Here is a 15,676-nt window from a genome sequence, read left to right as displayed (position 1 = left end):
GGTCAGTAGGGATTGGGCAGAGGCAGCAAGAGCTGAGATTCCCTGCCTTCAGTTTGTATCCTCTCCTCCCACCTCACAGGCCATGCTGCACCTTTGGGAAGACTGTGACCACGTGGAAGAAATACATCTAAATTCAGATAGACCTGGGTTCAGAGCCAGCCCCAGCCCTCACAGTCCACATGACATTGTTGACCACACTGTCCTGGGATGAATGATTCCCTCCTCTGCGGAAAGCCACAACAAAAATATCAGAGGGGGTCCTAGGATAAACCAAATTACACACCTGAAATATGATGCTATAAATATACAGTCACAGAGTTTGCATTAAGTCCCTCTGAATATCTTAAAATGAAGATACTGTGTGATGTCCCAGTAGTGAGATGTCTTCACTCACCACTGTTCCTTCTACATAAAGCAGGTGCCTCTCTGCACTGTAGGTTCCATGTGCTGTATATCCAGCACTTTTTCATCCAGCGTCCATTCCTGTGGAGCAGTAGGATGTTGATGAGGACACCTGCAGCCATAGTCTGGTGTTCCCTTGGCCTCATGTTATGAGTTACCAACACCTGCTGTAAACAATTACCAGAGATTGGAGGTCACAATGAAGCCAGATTTAAAGTTAGGTAGTCAGTGTTGTTAGGTAAATCGGGTCTCATATCAAGTAAGATCCAAAATGGAGGCCATGTTGAGAATGAATTCCAGGAAAAGCAGAAAATCTTTTGGAATGTTAATGAAGTCCCTGAAAAGCCCAAGGCCCAGAGCTCAACCCAAAGAAGTGTTAATGAAACAGCTCCCAGTAAACTTGAAGATGCTGACTCAAAAGTCCTTTCTGCCCAGATTATTCCTTTGGCTCACCTGTGCCCAACCCTTAACATAACAAAGGACAGGAATGTGACAGGAATAAAAGAACACCCAAACTATGAAATACGGAGACAACCACACTTCCACCGATTTCACTTCATGGGTCCGCTTATTTCTTGGGAGAAGTATCTTCTATGTCCTTTAATAAAGTTCTACTTTCCACTCTGACCTTGCCTCAGCATGCTTCTCTGGTATTATACTTCAACATTGGGGAAGCAAGGACAACAGCGGTAACAACAGCTACATTACTACCATGCACCACAGTGCTGTGGGCCAGAGTCCCAATGGCCAACACTAGGTGTAGAGGTGACGGAAGACAGTCTGGTTCTCCATCTCTAGCTCTGGTGGCTGCACCCAATGAATTTCTCTCACCCTTTATAACCCTTGACTTCCATCCTTTCATCCATGTTAAGTGTCTCTCTACATTTTTACCTGATTTTTATGAGGCCATTGGGCCTGCATTTTGGGCACGGCTGGTTAGCACAGGATAATCTCTAAAATTTAAATAGCCATAATTTCCAATTGCAAAGGCACTTTTCCCATATAAGCCTTCATGAAGTAGGACTTGATACCATGGAAACCACACTCAATTACAACCCACTCAAAACCAACACCCATGTGCATTCACACCCTCCATCCCTCCTCCCCCTGGATTTCCCTGCTCCACCCCTGCCCTCAAGAAAAAAGTCCCTTCCCTTCTTGGTGTATCCATCCCACTGTGCACACTCAGGCTCACACAGGAGGACCCTTACTCAGGATTGACTTAATGACCTCCTCTGTCACAATCATCATGCAGAAGAAAATACAGATCTGAAGTGGCCCTTACCCACCTGAGGATCAGCTATCTCTCTGGAGGCCAATTTTGGTCTCCACAGATATGTGGAACTTTCATGCTCATGTGGCCCCCCCAGACCTCAGAGGGGGATTGCCATGGCCTGACTCAAACAGGACCCACCTGTGCTTTGCATCCTAACCCTTCAGCTCACTGTGGACAATAGAGTGGGTGAGGGTTGAAACTATAGTAGTATCTCCCTTGGTCAAGTTAATGGGTTGTTTTGGAGCACCTTAAGAATATATTTTCTGGGCATATCTTAGTTCAAGGGTTGGAGGACATTCTTGAATTATGAGTGCCATGGTCACTTTGGCTAAAGTAAATATCCTTTTACATGAAGCTTCTTTGCACACATCCATGATTCCCAGGTCAGTGGCAGTGGGTCTGGGGCCGAATCATGACTCCCAACCCCAGTGAGGAGCCTGGAAGTGCTGCACAGAACTTCTGTGGGTGGGACACTCAGTGGGTCCTGACATTGTAGAGCAGGCCTAACAGCAACACGTACGTAGGGTCAGCCCTCTGCTCATTGGAAGTGTAACCTCCATTATAGGTATTGCTCTGAGTAACCAGAAAAAAAAATGTGATGGCTAATCATGATGTCCCCACAAACTCTTTCAGTGATCAAGAACCCAGCAATACTGAGAGTCATCATGGCTAGCGAGAGTGGCCCATGGTCCTCTGCACCCCTCAACTGGATCCTAGAGGAGCAATACCTATGCAGGAGAGCCCCTGTCCCCATCTCTGAGAGATAACTTACAGGCTGCTCCTTACAGGTCCTAAAAAGTTGCCTTTCAGATGCTCCAGACAGCCTGGGTCCCCAAATGACACAACTTGTGAGCCAAAGAAAATGGCTTGGGCTGTTGTTGCTCTAAAAAGACACCTGTTCTTGCCTCACCCAGAGACAACTGGGGCTGGCCACACACTACTTGGTGAATCTCAAGTACTTCCCAAGGGACTCTGTGACCTCTTCTGTTGAATTTCTTTTCTGTGTGAAATGCTGTGTGGAGAAGGGCTCTGTGGCTGTCCTACTGTAGGGGTGTAGGTCATTTTCGGAGTGATTTCCATCCCTTAATGATAGGATTCTATACCATCCCAACAAATAATGCATGTGAGATTGTGATCACTCTCAGATAGAGAATGCAAGTGAGTTTTTTAAAAGCAAGGGATGGCCTGGTGCAGAAGGACACAGGAAGTTGTCCCCACTGAGGGGATTTCTTTTTAGGAGGTCTGAAGATGTCACCAGAAACAAGAAAGAAGGAGTGGCATGAGCCCAGAATGTAACTGCTGCCTAGAGATTTAAATACACTCCCTGGTGTGTGTCAGGCTGGGTCTCCATCTGCTCAGTCCAAATCAACTGTGTCCCCAGAGGCCCCAGAGGCCCCAGAGGCAGAGGGGTTATCATCCTTGGTCTTATTCAGAGCAGGGAATAGTCAGCACTCAGCTTCAAGGTAGGTCATTTTCCTTGTCACTAAAGATCAGGACTGAGAGACCCAAGTTCTCTCCCAGCAGGTCAGGCTGACCTGAGTACACTTGTGTGGTTAGATGAGTAAGGTGATGTTGGAGTAGGCAAGAAATGAAATACCTGTTCTAAAATATTTTTTGAATAATAAAAAGTAAAAAGAGTATAGTGAGAGTCATTTATTAAAAGAATCAAATATAGTCATGGCCTTCAGAGAATTCAAAGATATTTTTAATGGACAGTTTTTTTAGATTTAGAATGAAAATTAATAGACTTATTGTTTTATATATGATTGTGTTTATATTGATATATGTAATATGTATTGTTTCTTTTTCTTTCTTCTATTTTTTGTTTTTGTGGTTTTGGTGGAATTGAAACCAGAACCTCTTATATGTTATGCAAATATTTTAACACTGATCTACATCTGAACCTCTAACTAGATACATTTTCAAAGATATTTTAAAATTTTAGAATATTCTGTTTCTACCAAGTGATCATAACTTGGGTGGGTCTCTAATGTTAGAAGGTCATTATCAACTCTAAGGACAACAAAGAAGCTGGTGACTAGTCACACTGTCCAAGTGCACACAGCATGTAGGACTGGATCTAGGGGTCATGTCAATCAGCCTCCTGCTCAGCAGCCCAATTCAGTTCTGAGAAGAGGGTCAGATTCCTTACACTCCCAACAGTGGGAAGGATGGGGATGTGCTTTCTGTTCTCTGTGAAGCCATCCCAGTCCCCAGAGTCACAGTCCCAAACACAAAACCAGGCCCTCTGTTAGAAGACCGATGCCCTGATGTTACTGTGCTACTCCTCATGCAGTATACCTTCTCAAGCTCATTCCGGGAGAGAGAAAACTGACTCCCCTCAGAATTTATCTCCAGCATCTGGGAATGTCTTTAGCACTGGCCCAACCTGTATTTTTTATGGGATGTAGATAAAAGACTGTACTCTGTTTTGTGCCTCATTTTTGATGATAATTAAAGGCCTGAGACTTTATATAATCTCTTCTTAACCTATGCAAGAACTTTTTATGTCTGTGATCTATTTCCTGACCCAGGTTGCCATGGAAGGTCAATAATTTTGGTTCATAATAGAATCATTTTTTTTTTGCATTGTAAGAGAATTTGAAAAAAAACACTCCTTGGACAACCAACTAGTGGCATCATTTGTGTGTCATGTCCCCTGGCTTCTTTCATGATGTTACAGTTTCTTCCCTGGGTCTTCATTATCCCTCAGCTTGAAAAATCTTGTAGGATGACACTCTGCACCCTTCACCCAGGCTGTACCATGAGCAATCTGGAACCTGGAGTGGTCCAGGTGTTGTGTCTCCAACAGGGGCCAAGCGAGAGAGAAGCAGCTGTGATAATTAAACTTCCATATTTATGTTAACTGTAAAGTCAAAATTTAATGTAAAATAATTAAAGTTTTCTCCATGTTGCTCAATTTACTACACATTTTCAAGAAGAACTAGAGAGTTTATTTCCTCTTTTATTCTCATAACTAATTCATCCTGGGAAATTCACATAAAACACATTAATGGGTCCAGAAAAATCAGAGCATCTTTGTCTTTGAAAACCAGAGTAATTTTCTTAATAGAAATTATGCCAATGAGAAAACTTAGTAAACAGGCTTTTATTACTTAACTTTCTCTTTTTTCCTTTTGAATTTTCATACAGAAAACCTTTTATTGATATTTTTCTCTAAATCTGACATATATCCAGCCTGCTTCATCTCTCACCTGCACAACTAAAGTTTTTGTAACTTCTTGAAGGTTCTTCACCACTACCATGTGCATCTCCAGTACACGAAGTTAAGAGGAGAGAGATTGGCCATGGGAGGGTGGAAAGCTGCAATTAGATTTCCAGTAGCAGCAAAGATGGAGTAACTTTACAGCTCTTTGTACCTCATATTGCAACTATAACCCTGGGATTAATATAAGAGTGAATTGCCCGAGTGTGCTTTAAAGAAGACCTTGGCCGTGGATGTAGAAGGATAGGGAAATGAGAATCACCTACTGCTGGTGAGCTGCTGAGGGACTGCAGCCGTGGTCACTGGTGGTTCTTTGTTACAGTGGACAAACTACCCCTCCTAAAAAATCAAGAGAGACTCTCCTTGCAGCCGTAGGACTAAAGAAGAGATACTGAGGAATGAAGAAGGGACCTCACTGATTTTTCAAGCTTCCCTTCCCTTACCTTTTCTGTATTTACCACAAAATAAATACCATAGATTCTTCAAATCAAAATTATTTATCAGGAACTAGAGTGTTTCAGGACAGACTAAAGTTCAGACTCAAGAGAGTCTTGTGAGCAATATGTATTCTCCATGTTCTAAGTTGCCTGATAGATCAGCATTCTCCAACTTAGCATAGGATATTTGCATTTTAATAGCACCCCAAGTGATTCTTCTGTTGTATGAATACAAGTCAGCAAACTAACATTTAAAGGAAGCATTTTCACTACATTTCTATATATATACCACTTGCCAGCCCTTTTTAATTTTTTTTTTATTTTGAGGCAGCATCTTGATAATTCGCTTAGAGCCTCTTAAAGTTGCTGAGGCTGGTCCTGAACCTACCATCTTCCTGCCTCAGCCTCCCATGTAACTGGGATTACAAGCATGCACCACATGTCCAACTCTGTCTACTGATATTTTTAACACAGTTAATTACTTAGAACAGTGCAGCACACATAGGAGATCATAACCAAATTTCCTTATTATGTGTCCTAGAAACTAGTAAGGTAAGACCAGGCAAGATAAGGGTGGAAAACTGACCACAGGGCTTGAATTTCAAGTCTGCATGTGACCCATGATTGACAGACAAGTCACAGGCTTGAGGCAATTGTGGATACAGTTAACAGAGCAGGCTGAGGGTAGTGACAGAGAGCACCACAGGCTACACCCACTGAGAAGGCCTTCGCAGAGGAAGTGGGACATGAGAATACTTGTGACCTAGAGGAATAGAAAGAATGAAAAGTCCAATTCTGAAACAGATCACCATGCAAATGCAAAACTCAGACCAGAAATGACTTTCTGGAGAGGCTGATGGACAGGGGTGGTTAGAGAGGCTGACTAGGTCTGGTGGAGACAGCTGGAAAATATGGTCCTGCACCTTGAGCCTGGAAAGCTCTCGGGTGAGGGAGCCATGGAGCAAGGTGACAGAACCAAGAGCAAAATATCAAGGGCAGTGTTATTGGACACAGGAGAGGAATTTCTCTGTCAGGGCCTGAGCACCCTATCCCTGGGCCATGAGATGCAGTGGGAGCCTCCCGTTGACCAGAAATGTAAATCCAACTCTATGGAGATGTCAGGGAGGCAGATGTTCTGGACACCTAAGAGCAAGTTCCCAGCAGTCATCAGAGACTCAGTCCAAGGTTTCCTGATGCTCCACACTCATGGCAGCTGCTCTACTCAATCATCCCCAGAGTTGCATATTCTCCCACGACCATGCCAGAGATGAGTCTTTGATACAGTGATGAGAAACAGGGCTGAGCAGGAAAAAAGCAGTGTGTGCAGCAGAGACTCACTGACTGAGGCCCTGGGAGGACATGTGTGGGAGGCCAAAGCACTGTGGCAGGAGCATAGAGCACAGGGGACAGCAGGAACCATCCAGATCCTCAGCCTGGGGCTGCTGGTGGTGAGAGTTAAATCTGTCTGTGACCCACTACCACTAAATCTGTCTGTGACCCACTGCCACTGAACCTCCATGGGATCCCAGGGCCCTGGGTGGGTTTAAGCAGTTAGGGTCAGGTCTCTGCTCTTCCTAGTCCAAGGCTTCCTTCTGGTTGAACACAATGATGGCTGGAGGGGCTGAGCTTATGGCTCAAAGGTGAGTGCTTGCCTTGCATGCACGAGGCAGTGGGTTTGATTCTCAGCAACACATAAAATAAAATAAAGACTTGTGTCCACCTATAACTAAAAATAAATATTAAAAATAAAAATACTGGCTGGACTTGTTGCTGATGGTGACACCCTCTCGGGCAGACACAGCCAGAGAGCTGGGAGACTGATCATTATAAGGTCCTCAGTCCTGCAATCAAAAACATACAAGGACCACACACTGACTACCAGTGTATTAAAATATTTCTCAAATGTAGATTTTCTGATTCTTAACAAAGAATTAGGTTGGTTTATATGATTTTTCTTTGTGCATGTTGCAGTCACTCTGTGCTTTTGAAAAAATCACACTTGTGTGAACCTCTCAGCTGAGCCACAGAGCACCATGCAGAGGAGGATCTGGGCTGTGTCACCATCTTGCTGGTGCTCACCAGCTGTGCTAAGTCCCCATCTCCATGGAAACTGTGTTTACAGAGCTCTGAGCAGCTGTCCTTGAGCCCTCAGGGGCCTGCCAAACACCAGAGTGTCAAAGCAAAGTCCACACGTGGAGAGGCCAGAGGACAGGTGTCAGAGAGGACAAAATAGGGCCAGAGCAAAAGGAGAAGGGATCATATGCCAAGGAAACCACAAAAATCCAGGTGCAGCTGCAGTTTTCATCAACCTTCCCAATGACATGTTCTCATCAACTGTCTATTTTCAACTCCGCTGCAGTTGGGAGAAATGAGTAATTTTACATCACACTCTCTGCAGGTTAGCACAAACTCCCAAACATTATTGAAACATTTACATGTGGTTTCGGTGCATGGAATATGCTCCTGTCACTGGACAGAATGAGAACAGAGAACACAACGTCTGTCTCTGTCCTAGATGTCTTCTGGACTTCAAATAGATACTTCAAGTTCCTCTTTGGCCACTAGAAGGCACCAGGACACATCCACCCAGCTCTCTGGTGCTTCCCTCAGCACAGACACTTCTCAGAACAGGAGCCACAACCTGAGTGAGAATCACACTCATCACTGCTCTTTATGTCACCTGGCTTCTCAATGGCATCGCATGTCCTCCCCAGTACCTCTGTCACTGATGGATCTCAGGTGCCAATGGCTCCTACTGAGGTAACAGGTGACAACTTCAGGTCCCAACTTCTGGTAGCACGGGTCTACATTTAACCCTACCCAGGATGAAAACTGTTTATAACATTGTGCACCCACAACCTCATGTCCAGTGCTGGGCCCAGGGACTTGAACACATCAGGCAGAAACCCTGGCCTCATGGAAGTTTCATTTTAATGTCATGGGCAGGCAATAAAAGAGTAAATATAATTTTTTCTCTGCTGTTACACTACTGCTTTGACACCTTGCCCTGGAACACTTACCTCCCTCAGGGCAAGTGAGGCAGTGAGTGTCCACATCCTGTCCTTCAGCATGGACAGACTCAGAGGAAGAGAGGAAAATCCAGGAGGTGAATTCCTGTGCTTCCTGGGAAACGAAGTCACATGAAGCATCATTAATGGGCCTTTGTCTCTTGACCCATCTGTTTATGAAAGATATTGTCTTTCACTCCATCCTGCTCCTGCTTCATGAGTCCATACAACACACAGCCCAGTGCCCAGAATCTGTGCTATGTAACCATCTAGGAGGACAAACTGGACCCACTTTTAGCAGAACTTCTTTTACTATGTCTAATATTTATTTTTGGTGAAGATTACTCTGTTCTTCCTTAATCTTTCCTTTTTATTTTTTTTCTTAAAACATGAGATTTTTCCAGACAAAGTGAGGGAGTGAATCATTTTCATTGTGTTCCCTGAGCTGAACTCAGTACTCCTTAAACTCTGATCTTCTCCTTGTGGGTTTTTTCAAATCAGAGTCCCAGTTAGAGGTGGGAGAGCCGACATGTCCTCTCTTATTCCTGGGCACTGAATTTTCCTTCCAAAGCTTTCAATTTCTGTTTGGCAGAATTTGTGGAACACTCACTCCAATCTTATTCCAAAGATGCAATGAGGAAGTTTCACCGGTCAGAGAGACCATCTCTGTGCTGGTCCAATGGCCAGATAGGTCAGGGAGTGCTCAGGCTGGTCTGCATAAGCCATCCTCCTGGGAACTAGCTGTGGTAATATGAGAAGGGCCTTCACTCTTTCTGAGTGCAGTGCCCCAACTGAACTAGGGAGCTTCCAGTAGATCTGGATTCTTAAAGTTCTACCACCTCTTAATATCACCAGTTTGGGGACCAAGACTCCAGCTCTACCCATTGGGAACAGATAACAGCAGGTGGCAATAAAAATGGATCAGGGTTATTGCAAAGTGATAAGAAAAACCTTTCTCTTTTTCAAAAATAGAAGTTTCATCTTTGAAAATTATTGAGGAAATTTCAAACTTACAGACATTTATGAACAGCACAAAGTTTTTCTTTCCCACTAAAACCATTTGAGAGTCAGCTTAGACCTGATGGCCCACCACATTTTACTATGTGCCTCCTCCTGATGACATCCTCCTACATAAGCCAACACCACAAAGAATCTAGAGATAAGCAATAGCACATTGTGCATCTAGTTATCAAGTCCACCTCAAATCCCGTCACTGTCCCCATCTGCCATTGGTCAGGACGTGCTGCTTACCAAGTTCACATGCAGTCCTCAGTGGCAGGTCTTCAGACTCTTTCTGTCAGGAACACTTGCAGTGTTCCCCTGAACATCAGGACCTTGTCACTTTTGAAGAGGACACAGCAATTGCCTTATAGAATGTCCCCTGTAGGAGTTGCTGTCCCCTCTTGATTACATTTCACTAGTCAATCTGTGGTAGTGTACCTGCTGTGCTGATATGAGAAAGGACCACTGACCAGAGGTTTGAACAGCAAAAATGTATTGTCTAGCAATTGTGGGATCCATAGATAGAGAGGAAGGCACCAGCAGGCTGTTCTCCTCAGAGGCCTCTCTGAGTTCCAGGATTCGTACTTCTGTGTGTCACATGGTCTTTCCCAGGTGTATTTGAGTTCTAAGTTCTTCTTTCTATGAGGCCACAAGGAACATTGAATTAATACAGACAGAAGACCTCCCTTTACATAATTATCCTTTTAAGCACCCTGTCTCCAAACTCTCACACCCTGTGTCACTGGGGTAACAACCCAAACATTTTAGCCTATACTACACAGGAATGTCCAGAGGAAAGCTGTGAACCTGATTCAGGTGGTGTCACCTGAATTCTCTGCTGCACATTGACCTTCCTCTTTCACAATTAGAAGGGATTTGTGGACAATATCCTTAATGCTTCATAAATATCCTTTTCTTCATTAAGATAGAAGTATCAACTCATAGATTTGTATTTTATTCAGTGGTTTATAACATATATTCATCATTGATTTTTTTGATGCTCAAATATTTGCAGTGTAGCTAGTTGGAGTCCCGTTGAAATTGTTTTCTGTTTTGATAGGCTACGACTACCTTGTTTCTTTAATGTACCCTTAGTTCCCAGATGGACCAGGCTCTATGTTCATTTTCCTATTGTGGATTCTATAATAGACATTTCTTCAAGGATTGATGGTTCTTTTTACAAAAGAAAAATGGTATTTAAAAACCATGGGTGTTTTTGAGACTAAAAGGCTATGTATTCTAGAATAGAGGAATTATCTGTTTATGTATGTATTAACAGACAAAGACATATATATATATATATAATTAGGCAAGGTGTTCATGTCTTACTCTATGAGAGTTGTGAGTATACATTGATATCTTTTATTATGGTCTAAAATAATAGGTTTTATTCAATTAGTCTCCCTTCAAGTAAGTAACTCTTTTCTGTAACTGTGAGGATCTTGGTTCTAGTTATCATAAATGAATTGGCATTGTTTATCAATTCCTATTTTATCACCTTTTTCACTGCTGTGACCAAAGGATCTGACCAGAACAATTTTATCGAAGGAAGATTTTACCTAAAAGCTCATGGTTTCAGAGGCCTCAAACAGCCACACTCATTGGGTCTTGAGGAGAGGCAGAACAACTTGGGAGGAGAGTGTGGCAAAGAGAAGCAGCTCACATGATGATCACCAAGCAGAGAGAGAGAGAGAGAGAGAGAGAGAGAGAGAGAGAGAGAGAGACAGAGAGAGAGACAGAGACAGAGACAGAGGGTCCATTTGCCAGATACAACATATATACAATAAAGACATGCCCTAAATGATCCACCACATTTACCCACTGCCTACCAGCCAACAATTACCACTAAGTTATTCCCAACAGAGGATTATTTCACTGGTTGGCTTAAGAGTCTTACAATCTACTCATTGCTCCTCTAAACCTTCTTCCATTGTCTCACACATAAGCTTTTAGGCAACACCTCACATCCAAATCATAATGATCCCCCTGTTCAAAAGCAGTCCCCAGTTGTCATTCTCACATACCCCTCCTTGCATCCACTCTCTCTAACATACTCACCACCTGCTCCACTCTGACACCCTTCTTTTGCCACCATCATATCTGTCCTCCTGCATGGGTATCTTTCTCATTATGCCTGGGCTGTCTTCTATGCAGGGGACTCCATGTGTTCTCCTTGTCTCACCACTCTTGGACACCACACCTGGACAACATTACCCCATATGTGGGGACACCCTCAGGACCCCAATGAGACTTCACGTCCCCATGCAGGGCTTCACACACCCCCATGCTTCCCTTGCACCCTGACTGGTCCTCACTGTTCTAAACCAGGCACTGAGAACTGAGTTGTCTTAGGAGCTGACTGACATTTGAGATTTGGAATATACAGTTTAGGGAACACAGCAGAATATCAGTAGGACTGGGTGGACATAGGATGTCTACTTCTAAAGACAAAGACTTGGGTTGCCAGAGGAGAGAGAATAGGAGCAATGCTATGAGTAACCAGCGAACATAAGTCATGCACATATATCATCTTGAGCTGAGCTAGAGAGGAAGCTCATGCTCCTCAATGGGAGGGAAGATAATCACTTACTTTGGGTGGAAGTAGTTGGGCAGAGCATTCATAAATGGAGGAAGACAATTTTCTTAGCTGTAGTCATGAGATTGAGTAAAAGCAGATGACACCCTCCATTATGAGGTGTGACTCCCCATTTTTTCTTATTGCCACTATACTTCAAATCATGAGTATTGGAGAATGAGAGCAAAGAGAAAGCTCTGTGTTAGTGGTTTCTGTAAGTGCAAAGGAAAGTACCTGGTAAATGATCCTGCAGTGTCTGGGATTGTGCCATCATGGACAATCCCTGTTATAGATGGAGGAAAGTAAGCACTGAACTTGGAAGAGATCAAGATAACAAGCTACTCAGGGGTACTAGACAGAGATGGTCTTGTGGCCCCAGAGAGAAGTAGAGTATCTGTGTTTCCCTGGAACATGGAGGGATGATGGTTCTGTGCTGAGTGACTGAGAGGAGCCCTCCCTACAACTGTGCGTAGCCTGCCCAGCCCTGCTGATTTGCATGTGCCCACAGCACAGCCCACTGCCCTGAGGACTTCTAAAGATGCTGCTCACAACTTTTGCAGAAGTTAGTCTCCATCAGGATACAGCATGGCCATGAGGGCCTGGGGCTCCTGCTTCTCTGCCTCTCAGGTAAGAAGGGACAGCACTGGGGATTTACTAATCACAGTGTGGTCAGTGCTACCTGGCTCACAGGAAAGTCCTCTTGTAACACCACTACTTACAAGAATATTTCTTTTTGTTTCTAATGCCAGGTGTCATATGTGACAATCCCAATGACCCAGTCTCCATCCTCCTTGCCTGTGTCTCATGGAGACAGAGTCACCATCACCTGCAGGGCCAGTCAGGGCATTAGCAATGGATTGCACTGTTATCAGCAAAAACCAGGACAAGCTCCTAAGCTCTTCATCAGATATGCAAACACTTTGCAACCTGGGGACCCCTCGAGGTTCAGTGGCAGTGGATCTGGGACGTATTATTCTCTCACTATCAGCAGCTTGGAGCCTGAAGATGTTGCCACTTATTACTGTCTACAACACCACAGTTTCCCTCCCACAGTGACACAGGCCATGACATAAACCTCCCAGGGAGCAGAAGTGTGAGGCTGTGCTGCCCCAGCTGCTCCTCCTGCTGCCTCCATCTTCTTAGGGCACTGTTCAGAGGCACAAGGCCCTGAGCACTACAAGGAGGGTCAGTCAGCGAATCCCGGTTGGTTCCTCTGCACCCTGACCCTTCAATCAGCCCCAGAAAGCTATGAGCTCACTGTAGATAAAGAAAATAATTTAAGACCCCAAGAGACTGAATTTGGCAGTATCAGAAGTTCTTCAGCAAAGATAGTCCTCTCCATGTATTCCACATGGGAATATTTTAGAGTTTATTTTTGAGTGTAGTTTAAGTCCCCAACAAAATTAGGGTGAAGTACAGGTTTCTCTCTGTCCCTGCTGCTCCCACAGCCCCTCCATCATACCCCCAGACTCTGTTGCTTCTGTTACAATTCATGAACCTCTGCCCAGGTCTACAGGTCACACCAGGGTCACTTTGTGCATTCTGTGGAACTAGACAAGTGGACAGTGACATGTGTCCAGCAGCATGGTCTGGCACAGTGCAGGTCCCACCCTCACACTGTCTGAGCTCCAGCTGCTCCTCAACCCCCTCTTTGATGCAGACCTTCATGATTTTCCATTTTGTAGTTTCACCTGGGCTGAGTGAAAGACCCTGGAATTTACAGCATGTGAGACATTCAGAAAGGCTCTCACCTGAGTGCTGTGTATGTAAGCTTCCTCCAGGGGTTTCCATGATATGATAGGTAGGTGTTTTCTTTCATTTGTTCTTTTTAAATTTTTTCTCAAACTTTGTACTGAATCAAGGCATGGGCTACCACTTAGCTACATTCACAGTCATGTTTTTAATATTTTGATACATGATCTTTTTGAGTTGTTAGGTCCTTGTTAAGTTGGTGAACCTTGCCTTAAACTTGTTATCCTCCTATCTCAGCCTCCTAATTGCTGGGATTAAATGTAAGCATCATTGCACCCAGCTTGATGCCTGTGTTCTCTTCAGTGCTGAGTAATATTCTACTTTTTGGCTCTATAACAATATTGATCCATTCTCCTACTGAAGGGCAGACTTGTGTCCTCAACATTTTCAATGCTGAACACAGGTCCTGTAAGATTTTAGGTACAGAATTTTAGATATTTTTAGATGCGTATGTATGTTCACCATCTTTAGTTTCATAGCAGAATGCCTAGTTGTATCAGAATCTGTCACACTGTCCTTCACGTCCTGTTTCCATCTTGGAGATAGATTGTGGACACTTCCCAGAACACTCAGCTGCTGGAAGTGGCTTGTGAATGCAGCCAGGACCAGGTTAGCAGCAGGGATGGTGCCTGGACTACCCCCCTGCTGCCTGTGGGGTGCTCCCTCCTGGACTTGGCCATCCCTTGGGGGGCGTGTTTTCTCATGTGTTTTAATTTGCATTTTCCTGGTGACCTGGGATGTCACAGTGACATTGGACAAATGTCCACAATATGCAATGGTCAGATGCAGCTATCAAATGCTTGTCCCTCCCCTTATGGTCTTTTCCCATCCTTCCTGTTCCTCGTCCCTGTTCCTGCCATGTCTCTATTCTCTATAGAGCCCCTTGCAGCCACATTGGGGCTACACACTCTCTTCATGTTTCTACAATTTAGGGCTCTTGAGTTTACCGTGATTCCTGAAGAACATATCCTGGATCTAGAGTTCTTGGTCCACAGTCTTTTTCTTCAACACTTGAAATTATATCCTTTCCTTTGTCCTCCCTGTTTCCAGGGAAGAAATTCTCTGATCATTCCAGTTGCTTCTCCCAGAAAGCTAAGGAATTGCTTTTTCCTCCCAGCTTTTAAGGTCTGTCTCTGTCTTCAGAAGCTGGCAGTGTGACTGTGTTGTGGGCTGATTGGCACCTCCTGGTCATCTGAGTCCCTGTTCCCTGGCCACTAGGCTGTCTCCAGGGTTCTCTAGCTGGGTGTGACTATGGCTGTCCATCCTGCTGCCTCCTATCTCTGTCTGCTCCATCCACATGCTGAGCTCCCCACTGGGCTCTTATTATTGTGAATGGAGTTTTCAGTTCTGGAACTTTCCTTTTTCTGTCCTTTCACAGTTTCTGTTCACTGGCTGATGCTTTCTGTTTTTTTGTTTTTTTTTTCATTTTTGCAGACATATTTGTAATTTGCTTGTTTATGCACTTTTATTGTGGATGATTTAAAATCCTGTTCAAATGATCCTCATTGACTTTTTAACTCAGTGTTAATTTGAACTGACTGAACTTTCTCATTCATAGGAGGTTATTCAGGTTTTGATGAAGATGAGTGTTTTCTTTGCTACCTGGACATTTTGGGACTTGGGTCACATCACTGGGCTGGAAATTATAAATAACAGAACAGACTCTAGTACATGCCAGGGCTGTGATTTATGGCCTACAGAAGGGCAGGACCCCACCCCCCGATAATAAGTTTATCTTTTTTCTAGGCCTATAAACCTCCTTGGAAGCACTTAGGAACCACAGATGCCTGAATTCAAGGCAAATTCTTCTAATCACTAGTCTGTGTTAGTCAGTTTTTCTTTGTTATCGTAAAAATTCAGCACAAATCTAACATAGTTCAGAAAAAGTTTATTTGGGCTCATGGGATCAGAATTTCCATCCATGGTCAGCTACACCATTGCTCTGGGCCCAGGTGAGCAGAACATCAGGGCAGAAGGATGTGGGTTTGGAGAGCTGCT

The sequence above is a fragment of the Ictidomys tridecemlineatus genome, chromosome 12 (genome assembly GCF_052094955.1).
Source record: "Ictidomys tridecemlineatus isolate mIctTri1 chromosome 12, mIctTri1.hap1, whole genome shotgun sequence".
Taxonomy (NCBI): domain Eukaryota; kingdom Metazoa; phylum Chordata; class Mammalia; order Rodentia; family Sciuridae; genus Ictidomys; species Ictidomys tridecemlineatus.
Note: the sequence above shows the minus strand (reverse complement) of the source record.